At 43.9% G+C, this 10,571-nt stretch overlaps 1 long non-coding RNA gene across 1 annotated transcript; it reads left to right on the top strand.

The window, feature by feature from the left end:
- Positions 1-9,868: 9,868 nt before the first annotated feature.
- On the top strand, positions 9,869-10,513 carry LOC121578037. The gene is made up of 3 exons (XR_006002730.1): positions 9,869-9,931; positions 10,177-10,395; positions 10,490-10,513. It is a non-coding gene; the product is annotated as an uncharacterized LOC121578037 (long non-coding RNA).
- The last annotated feature ends 58 nt before the right edge of the window (positions 10,514-10,571 follow it).

The following is a 10,571-nucleotide window of genomic DNA, read 5'->3' as shown; positions in this document are numbered from 1 at the left end:
AGATGCGTGTCGCCACCTCGCCACCTGGGTCGGGGAAGGAGGAAAGTATTTGAGTGTCATCCGCATAGCAATGATAGGAGAGACCATGTGATGATATGACGAAGCCGAGTGACTTGGTGTATAGAGAGAAGAGGAGTGCACCTAGAACCGAGCCCTGGGGGCACCAGTAGTGAGAGTACGTGGCGCAGACACAGATCCTCTCCACGTCACCTGGTAGGAGCGGCCAGGTAGGATGCAATCCAAGAGTGTGCAGAGCCTGACGCCCAGCCCTGAGAGGGTGGAGAAGAGGATCTGATGGTTCATGGTGTCGAAGGCAGCGGATTGATCTAGAAGGATGAGAACAGAGGAGAGAGAGTCAGCTTTGGCAGTGTGGAGAGCGTCCGTGACACAGAGAATAGTAGTCTCCTGTTGAGTGACCCATCTGGAAGCCTGAGTGATTAGGGTCAAGAAGATCGTTCTAAGAGGGAACGAGAAAGTTGATCAGAGACCGCAAGCCCCAGTGTTTAGGAAATAAAATAAACAATGAATACAGGTCTATCGTTTTTGACGTCAGACGAGTCCAGTGTTGGTTTCTTGAAGAGGGGAGCGACTCAGGTCCTTTTGAAGTCAGAGGGGATGCAGCCAGTGGTCAGGGATGAGTTGATGAGGGAAGTGAGGAATGGGAGAAGGTCTCCAGAGATGGGGGAGGAGGGGATGGGGTCGAGCGGGAAGGTTGTCGGGCTGCCAGACCTCACTAGTTGCAGGGTTTTATCTGGAGAGAGAGAGGGGAGAAAGAGGTCAAGGCGTAGGGTAGTTCTGAGTGAGTGAGACCAGTGGACTGAATAGGCTGAGGAAATGAGTAGCGGGTGTCGTCAACCTTCTTTTCAAAGTGGTTGACAAAGTCGTCCGCAGACAGGGAGGAGGAGGGTGGTGGAGGATTAGGTGGAAAATAGTTTTCTAGGGTTAGAGGCAGAAGCTTGTTATTTAGAGTGGTTTTAGCAGTGGATACAGAGGAAGAGAAAGGTACAGAGGGAGTGAAAGGATGATAGGTCCTCCGAAAGTTTATTTTTCCTCAATTTTTCGCTCAGATGCCTGCAGGCCTGTTCTGTAAGCTTTCAATGAGTCACTTAGCTCTGGAACAGGAGGGGCGGGCCGAGCCGGCCTGGAGGAAAGGGGACAGTGTGAGTCATAGGATGCAGAAAGGGAGGAGAGCAGGATCGAAGAGGCAGAATCAGGAGACAGGAGGGAGAAGGATTTAGCAGAATGAGAGATGATAGAAGAGGAGAGAGTAGTGGGATAGAGAGAGTGAAGATTGACGGCACATGACCATCTGGGTAGCGGCGGAGTGGTTAGGGTTGGAGGAAAGGGAGACAGAAAAGGAAACAAAGTAGTGATCAGAGACCTGGAGGGGAATTGCAGTTAGATTAGCAGGCGAGCAGCCTCTAGTAAAGTTGAGGTCAAAAGAGACGAGGGAAAGAGAGAGTTGGAAAGAAATGAATCGAAGGCAGACGTCGGGTGGTTGAAGTCGCCAAGTACGAAGAGCGGTGAGCCAATGTCAGCACATCGGCTTATCAAGGTGTCAAGCTCATTGAGGAACTCTCCAAGGGCACCTGGTGGGCGATATATGACAATGTTAAGCTTGAGTGGACAAGTGAGTGACAGCATGGAATTCAAATGAGGAGATGGACAGGTGAGAGAGGGCATGCAGAATATGTTGCTAGATAGCTTTAACACTAGCTAGCATGTAATTCCGGTACAAGGAGCATTTTAGCTATCACTTCATTCCAAGTAATAATTAAAGACTACAAAAATCTATAGGACAAGTAGTGTAAATCTAATTTCAGTCATCAAGGCAGGACCCACTAATTTCAGTCATACTGACAAATAAGAAATGCCACATTATCCCTGTCAATAGTTGGAGTAGGATGATTGCAGAGCACCCTGCCTCAGACTGTCAGGATGTTCATTTTCTAGCTCAAAAACTACATTCCTTTGCTGTGATTTATTTAATTCATTCTTGCCTCTCAATTTTGTCTCGCATTATCTATTCAGCTCCTGCTCCCAGAGATCAAACAAGTGCTATTCACCAAGCATGGGCTGATTCACTCACCTGTGTGGAGAACCATCCTACTGCAGTTTGAACTAGCCCTGCCGTCACTATTTAGAGATTGGGACCATAAATGCCGGTTGTCTTTTCTTTGTGGATTTTGTCTTACACAGTCTAGTGAATTTTAGAGATGAAGAACACCAACTACAGATACAAGTGCTTGTTTGTCAAATATTAAATTAAAATGTAGAATTAGTTGACAGATTTTACTATTGTAACATGCAGTGTGGAGAATTCTATTGTCCCCGTCAGGAGCCCATACTTCTGTCATAGATAGCCGTGAGGTTGAAGGAATTGTCCTAGAGATCTGAGACAGGATTGTGTTGAGGCACAGATCTGAGAAAGGGTACCAAAACATTGCTGCAGCATTGAAGGTCCCCAAGAACACAGTGGCCTCCATCATTCTTAAATGGAAGAAGTTTGGAACCACCAAGAGTCTTTCTAGAGCTGGACGCCAGGTCAAACTGAGCAATCGGGGGAGAAGGGCCTTGGTCAGGGAGGTGACCAAGAACCCGATGGTCACTCTGTCATAGCTCCAGAGTTCCTCTGTGGAGATGGGAGAACCTTCCAGAAGGACAACCATCTCTGCAGCACTCCACCAATCAGGCCTTTATGGTAGAGTGGCCAGACGGAAGCCACTCCTCAGTAAAAAGGCACATGACAGCCCACTTGGAGTTTGCCAAAAAGCCACCTAAAGGACTCTGACCATGAGAAAAAATTATCTCTGGTCTGATGAAACAAAGATTGAACTCTTGGGCCAGAATGCCAAGTGTCACGTCTGGAGGAAACCTGGCTCCATCCCTACGGCATGGCTGTGGCAGCATCATGCGGTAGGGATGTTTTTCAGCGGCAGAGACTGGGAGACTAGTCAGGATCGAGGGAAAGACGAATGGAGCAAAGTACAAAGAGATGCTTGAAGACAACCTGCTCCAGAGCGCTCAGGACCTCAGACTGGGGTGAAGGTTCACCTTCGAACCGGACAACGACCATAAGCACACAGCCAAGACAACACAGGACTGGCTTTGGGACAAGTATCTGAATGTCCTTGAGCGGCCCAGCCAGAGCCCGGACTTGAACCCGATTGAACATCTCTGGAGAGACCTGAAAATAGCTGTGCAGCGACACTCCCCATCCAACCTGACAGAGCTTGAGAGGATCTGCAGAGAAGAATGGGAGAAACTCCCCAAATACAGGTGTGCCAAGCTTGTAGCGTCATATCCAAGATGACTCGAGGCTGTAATTGCAGCCAAAGGTGCTTCAACAAAGTACTGAGTAAAGGGTCTGAATACTTACAGTTGAAGTCAGAAGTTTACATACACCTTAGCCAAATACATTTAAACTCAGTTTTTCACAATTCCTGATATTTAATCCTAGTAAAAATTCCCTGTTTTAGGTCAGTTAGGATCACAACTTTATTTTAAGAAGGTGAAATGTCAGAATAATAGTTTATACTTGCGTACTATTGTTTGTACAGATGGACGTGGTACCTTCAGGCATTTGGAAATTGCTCCCAAGAATGAACCAGCCTTGTGGAGGTCTACAATTTTTTTGGCTGATTTCTTTTGATTTTCCCATGATGTCAAGGAAAGAGGCACTGAGTTTGAAGGTAGGCCTTGACATACATCCACAGGTACACCTCCAATTGCCTCAAATGATGTCAATTAGCCTATCAGAAGCTTCTAAAGCCATAACATCATTTTCTGGAATTTTCCAAGCTGTTTAAAGGCACAGTCAACTTAGTGTATGTAAACTTCTGACACACTGGAATTGTGATAATAAATACAACTATTTTTTAATTATTGTAACAACAAAACATCTAAATTTGTTTTTGCTTTGTCATTATGGGGTATTGTGTGTAGATTTTAAAAGTTATTTATTTTAATAAATTTTTAGATAAGGCTGTAACGTAACAAAATGTGAAAAAAGTAAAAGGGGTTTGAATACTTTCCAAATGCACTGTATTTGTATCCTGTTGCAATTTTGATCATTTTAAGTGGTTCTGACTGCAATATTTACATTATTCATTCTCACACCCTGCCGGTGACCATTGCTCTGGGTGACTATTGCTTTTACCTGGCCCTAGTGATGGTGCAGGCAGATATTGGGGACTGGCTGTGGTGCACCCACTCCTGGTTCTCACTCCCTGCATTAGACCATCCTCTTATTTTTATTTTTATTTTACCTTTATTTAACTAGGCAAGTCAGTTAAGAACATATTCTTATTTACAATGACGGCCTACACCGTTCAAACCCAGACGACGCTGGGCCAATTGTACGCCGCCCTATACAGTGGGGAAAAAAAGTGTTTAGTCAGCCACCAATTGTGCAAGTTCTCCCACTTAAAAAGATGAGAGAGGCCTGTAATTTTCATCATAGGTACACGTCAACTATGACAGACAAATTGAGAAAACAAAATCCAGAAAATCACATTGTAGGATTTTTATGAATTTATTTGCAAATTATGGTGGAAAATAAGTATTTGGTCACCTACAAACAAGCAAGATTTCTGGCTCTCACAGACCTGTAACTTCTTCTTTAAGAGGCTCCTCTGTCCTCCACCCGTTACCTGTATTAATGGCACCTGTTTGAACTTGTTATCAGTATAAAAGACACCTGTCCACAACCTCAAACAGTCACACTCCAAACTCCACTATGGCCAAGACCAAAGTGCTGTCAAAGGACACCAGGAACAAAATTGTAGACCTGTACCAGGCTGGGAAGACTGAATCTGCAATAGGTAAGCAGCTTGGTTTGAAGAAATCAACCGTGGGAGCAATTATTAGGAAAAGGAAGACATACAAGACCACTGATAATCTCCCTCGATCTGGGGCTCCACGCAAGATCTCACCCCGTGGGGTCAAAAGGATCACAAGAACGGTGAGCAAAAATCCCAGAACCACACAGGGGGACCTAGTGAATGACCTGCAGAGAGCTGGGACCAAAGTAACAAAGCCTACCATCAGTAACACACTACGCCGCCAGGGACTCAAATCCTGCAGTGCCAGACGTGTCCCCCTGCTTAAGCCAGTACATGTCCAGGCCCGTCTGAAGTTTGCTAGAGTGCATTTGGATGATCCAGAAGAGGATTGGGAGAATGTCATATGGTCAGATGAAACCAAAATATAACTTTTTGGTAAAAACTCAACTCGTCGTGTTTGGAGGACAAAGAATGCTGAGTTGCATCCAAAGAACACCATACCTACTGTGAAGCATGGGGGTGGAAACATCATGCTTTGGGGCTGTTTTTCTGCAAAGGGACCAGGACGACTGATCCCTGTAAAGGAAATAATTAATGGGGCCAAGTATCGTGAGATTTTGAGTGAAAACCTCCTTCCATCAGCAAGGGCATTGAAGATGAAACGTGGCTGGGTCTTTCAGCATGACAATGATCCCAAACACACCACCCGGGCAACGAAGGAGTGGCTTCGTAAGAAGCATTTCAAGGTCCTGGAGTGGCCTAGCCAGTCTCCAGATCTCAACCCCATAGAAAATATTTGGAGGGAGTTGAAAGTCCCTTTTGCCCAGCGACAGCCCCAAAACATCACTGCTCTAGAGGAGATCTGCATGGAGGAATGGGCCAAAATACCAGCAACAGTGTGTGAAAACCTTGTGAAGACTTACAGAAAGCGTTTGACCTGTGTCATTGCCAACAAAGGGTATATAACAAAGTATTGAGAAACTTTTGTTATTGACCAAATACTTATTTTCCACCATAATTTGCAAATAAAATCTTTAAAAATCCTACAATGTGATTTTCTGTATTTTTTTTATTTCTCATTTTGTCTGTCATAGTTTACATGTACCTATGATTAAAATTACAGGCCTCTCTCATCTTTTTAAGTGGGAGAACTTGCACAATTGGTGGCTGACTAAATACTTTTTTCCCCCACTGTATATCCTATATTTTTGTTGGACAAGTTTGATTACAAGCAAAAGAAAATAACTACCGTCGCACAACATGATCAACTTAAATGCGTCGATACTAAAATGCGTTGTCTTCTCCAATATAAAAATGCCGTCTACACTTTTTCTATACTGTATATATCCTATTTTAAAACCATTTTTTACAATCTTTTATTTTTTACTGTCTAAAACTGAAGTTTTGGATAAAGATCTGTAAAATCACGTATGTTCTTTCATCCCCTTGGAACAAGCACAACCAAAACAAAACTAATATCCAATATGGCAAAACGTGCAATCAAAATAAATTGTGAGCCAGGGCTACACACTGGCTAAACACAACTTATTGACTGCCCACCGTTGAAAGACAATCAGCAACCTAGTTGTCCTAACCAAGGACATGTCTGATTTCAAGGAGAAACTCCTGTAATATGAGACTCCAGCGAAGGAGTTGGCGGTTCGTGGGTCTTGTCTTTTGCAGAAAAACGAGAGGGTTATGATCGGTATAGACCACCAGAGGTGTAGAGACCGATACATAAACCTTGAAGTGCTGAAGAGCCAGTGCCAAAGTGAGCGTCTCCTTCAAGATAGTCAAGTAGTGCTTTTGATATGAGGCCAATTTCTTTGAAAAGTATCCCACAGGGTGCTCAACATTGTTATAGTCTTTCTGTAGGAGCACAGCCCCTGCTCCTACATCACTGGCATTGGTGTACGAAGCAAATGGATGACGGAAATTCCCAAGAATCAGCGCAGTTCCTGGCGAGAAACTGGCACTGGAAGGTTATGGATGGCCTCCACTTTTGCCAGGAATGGTCAGACTCTCACTTGACACACCAACTTCCCAAGATATTTCACTATTGCTCGGTCAATTTTGCTCTTTGACAGGTTAACTGTTAGGTTGGCAGCTGCGAAAGGCCCGAACAGACTCCTAGTATCCTGAAGGTGTTGGGGCCAGATGGTGCTAAATACGACCACATTGTTTAAATATGCCTGCGCATTTTCTAGGACACGTAGCACGATGTGCGTGAGCCTTTGAAACGTGGCTCCGGCATTTCGTAACCCGAACGGAAGACTAAGGTAGGAAAACAAACCATCAGGCGTGACAACCCTTTGGCGCGCTCAGTTAGAGGGACCTGCCAATACCGCTTCATCAGATCAAACTTGCTAACATACATAGCAGTGCCAACACGGTCCACACAATTGTTGACCCTCGGCAAAGGGTACAAGTCTAACTTAGCAACGGCACTGAGTTTCCGAAAATCAAAACAGCAGAGACCCATCCGCTTTAGGTACTAATATACAGGGCGAACTCCACAGACTGTTGCCATGTTGTGCAATGCCGTGCTCAAGCATGAACTCCACCTCACTGCGAAGCTTCTCTTTTCAGGATTCACTTGATAGGCATGTTGTTTGATTGGGGCAGATTTCCCAACGTCAATGTCATGCTCTAGTACATTTGTCGGAGTTGGCACATCTGAGAAACCCCCCCTGATATAAGCAGTGCAACAATGTTAACAATAATTTCACCAGGGCCTTAATGATTTTCCTAAGTAGAATAGCCTCAGGGAAACAAGTGGCAGTGCATTTACTGGTCAAGATAAACGGATTACCACTCTTTGCTTTGGGAAAAGGACCAACACAATCCATAAGAACCCTGCTGAAAGGTTAGCCAAAAGCAGGAATAGGCTGCAAAGGTGCAACCAGTACAGCTTGGTTCGGTTTACCCGTCTAATGGAAAAAGTGACAGACTTTACAGTAAGCACAACATCCTGTTAGGAGACCAGGCAAGAAAAAGTTACGCTAGATACGGTCATTAGTCTTGTTGACCCCAAGATGGCCTGCCATTCCATCGTAAGCCAACCTCAGTATCGTTTGTCGAAGCAGAACTGGAACGACAATTTGAGATACACTGGGTCAATCGTCTTGCCCAGCAGTGACGTGAGAACGCCATTTTCTCTTTTGAACACCATCTCTGTCAAAGTAACCCCCACAAACTTAATCAAACTCCTCCTCTTGATGTACAGTACCAGTCAAAAGTTTGGACACACCTCATTCATTGGTTTTTCTTTATTTTTTACATTGTAGAATAAAAGTGAAGACAAACTATGAAATAACACATACGGAATCATGTAGTAACCAAAAAAAGTGTTAAACAAATCAAAATATGTTTTAAATTTGAGAATCTTCAAAGTAGCCACCCTTTGCCTTGATGACAGCTTTGCACACTCTTGGCAATCTCTACACCAGCTTCACCTTGAATGCTTTTCCAACAGTCTTGAAGTAGTTCCCACATATGCTGAACACTTGTTGGCTGATTTTCCTTCACTCTGCGGTCCGACTCATCCCAAACTATCTCAATTTGGTTGAGGTCGGGGGATTGTGGAGGCCAGCTCATCTGATGCAGCACTCCATCACACTCCTTCTTGGTCAAGTAGCCCTTACACAGCCTGGAGGTATGTTGGGTCAATGTCCTGTTGAAAAACAAATGATTTACCCACTAAGCCCAAACCAGATGGGATGGCATATCGCTGCAGAATGCTGTGGTAGCCATGCTGGTTAAGTGTGCCTTGAATTCTAAATAAATCACAGACAGTGTCACCAGAAAAGCACCCCCACACCATCACACCTTCACGGTGGGAACAACACATGCAGAGATCATCCGTTCACCTACACTGTGTTTCACAAAGAGACGGCGGTTGGAACTAAAAATCTCAAATTTGGACTCCAGACAAAAAGGACAGATTTCCACCGGTCTAATGTCCATTGTACGGTGGCCGGGAAGTGCAAAGCAACATTACAAAGAATGAAACACTTTTACAAAGCTCGAGACAAATTTACATTTTGGAAAACAAATTAACATTTTATAAAACAAATTAACATTTTATAAAAAAAAAAATACATTTTAGAAAAAAAATTACATTTTAGAAAACAAATTAACAAGACGCAAAACACTTTTACCAGTCCCGAAACAAATTTACAAATGACAGATTCTTCACGGAAAGGGAACGTACCACATACCGGAAGTAACACGGAAGTGATGAGCGTGGTCTTTTCGTGTTGTTGTTGTGGAGTTTATGGCGTCAAAGAAGTTTATGGTGACCGCCCGAACATGGACTGCGGCCGAGGGATGTTTTGCCCGTTTTGTGGCAAACACATGAACAGCTTAACGCGGTTTTGCTTTACGTGTGGTCGGTGTTTGGAGTTTTTAAAGGACGCGGACCAGACGGAAACACCAGACATACTGCATCATTGCGTTCAATATTTTAACGAGGGTCACTCGTACGCTGTAATCGTGGACATGATGTCAAGTCTACACGGTGTAAACATCAGCTTGAGGACTCTTAAAAGTAAACTGAACGAAGCCGGGTTGTACCGCAGAAAGGATTATTCCCCGCCAAACGCCGTGAGTAACGCCATCAGATTTGAAATTCGTGGACCTGGACAACTATTTGGTTACCGCACGATGTGGCAAGTACTTAAACAAAAGTACAATCTTTGAGTGAAGAGAGATGATGTGATGAATTTGCTCCGGGAGCTTAATCCTCGAGGGTGTGAGAGCAGAGCACGCAGAAGGTTTACAAGAAGAACCTACCACTCAATGGGACCTAACTATATGTGGCACGCAGATGGTTATGACAAACTTAAGCCATTCGGTTTGGCCATTTCGGGATGCACAGATGGATTTTCACGTAAAGTATTGTGGCTTCAATGTGGACCAACAAATAATAACCCAACAGTGATTGCTCACTATTTCATGTCATGTGTGCGAAACCTCGGTGTCATCCCCATGAGACTGAGGACTGATTGCGGCACTGAGAACGGCATAATGGCTGCAATTCAATGTACCCTACGCCACCATCACAGTGACTACTACTCTGGAGCGTACGGCTCATCTATAAATAACCAGCGTATTGAGTCCTGGTGGTCTATATTTAGAAAGGGAAGGTGAGTTGTCTTCATAAAGGGTCATTGCATCTTTTGGTCATTAGATTTTCTTCTCAGGAACGATTAATGAAAAACGAGCACAATAATTATCAATACAAATTTGTAAAGCAAATCCTGCCCGTCAGGAAAAGTAGCTGTTCCTGAAAAGAAAATCTAATGACCAAAAGATGCACAGACCATACATTTCATTATAACTAACCTTTATTATTGATAGTATAACTAAACATTTGTATCCATTTCTATAGGTCTCAGTTCTGGATGGAGTTATTTGCCGACCTTAGAGATGCCGGATACTTCAACGGGAGTCATGAGCATCAATGCCTATTGAGATATTGCTTTGGTGATGTTATTCAGAAGGACTTGGATGAGTGTGTGAGACTGTGGAACAGCCACAGGATTCGCCCTTCCAGAACAGCAGCATGTCCAGGAGGAGTGCCCAATGAACTCTACTACTTACCACACAGGTGATACATTGGTGATAATAAACAGATAAAAGCATTAATGTAACGTTTTAGCTTAAATGAAAATAAATGCAATTATGTATTCTATTTAACATAGGTTTGGCTCCAGAGACTGCGGATTAAAGTGAACAAGCTGAACTGGATGCCCTTCCTGAGGCTAGCCTGTCAATGACTCCTTG

Source organism: Coregonus clupeaformis, chromosome 12 (assembly GCF_020615455.1).
Source record: "Coregonus clupeaformis isolate EN_2021a chromosome 12, ASM2061545v1, whole genome shotgun sequence".
NCBI classification, from domain to species: domain Eukaryota; kingdom Metazoa; phylum Chordata; class Actinopteri; order Salmoniformes; family Salmonidae; genus Coregonus; species Coregonus clupeaformis.
The sequence above is the reverse complement of the archived record's forward strand: the minus strand, read 5'-3'. Positions and strand labels throughout refer to the sequence as shown.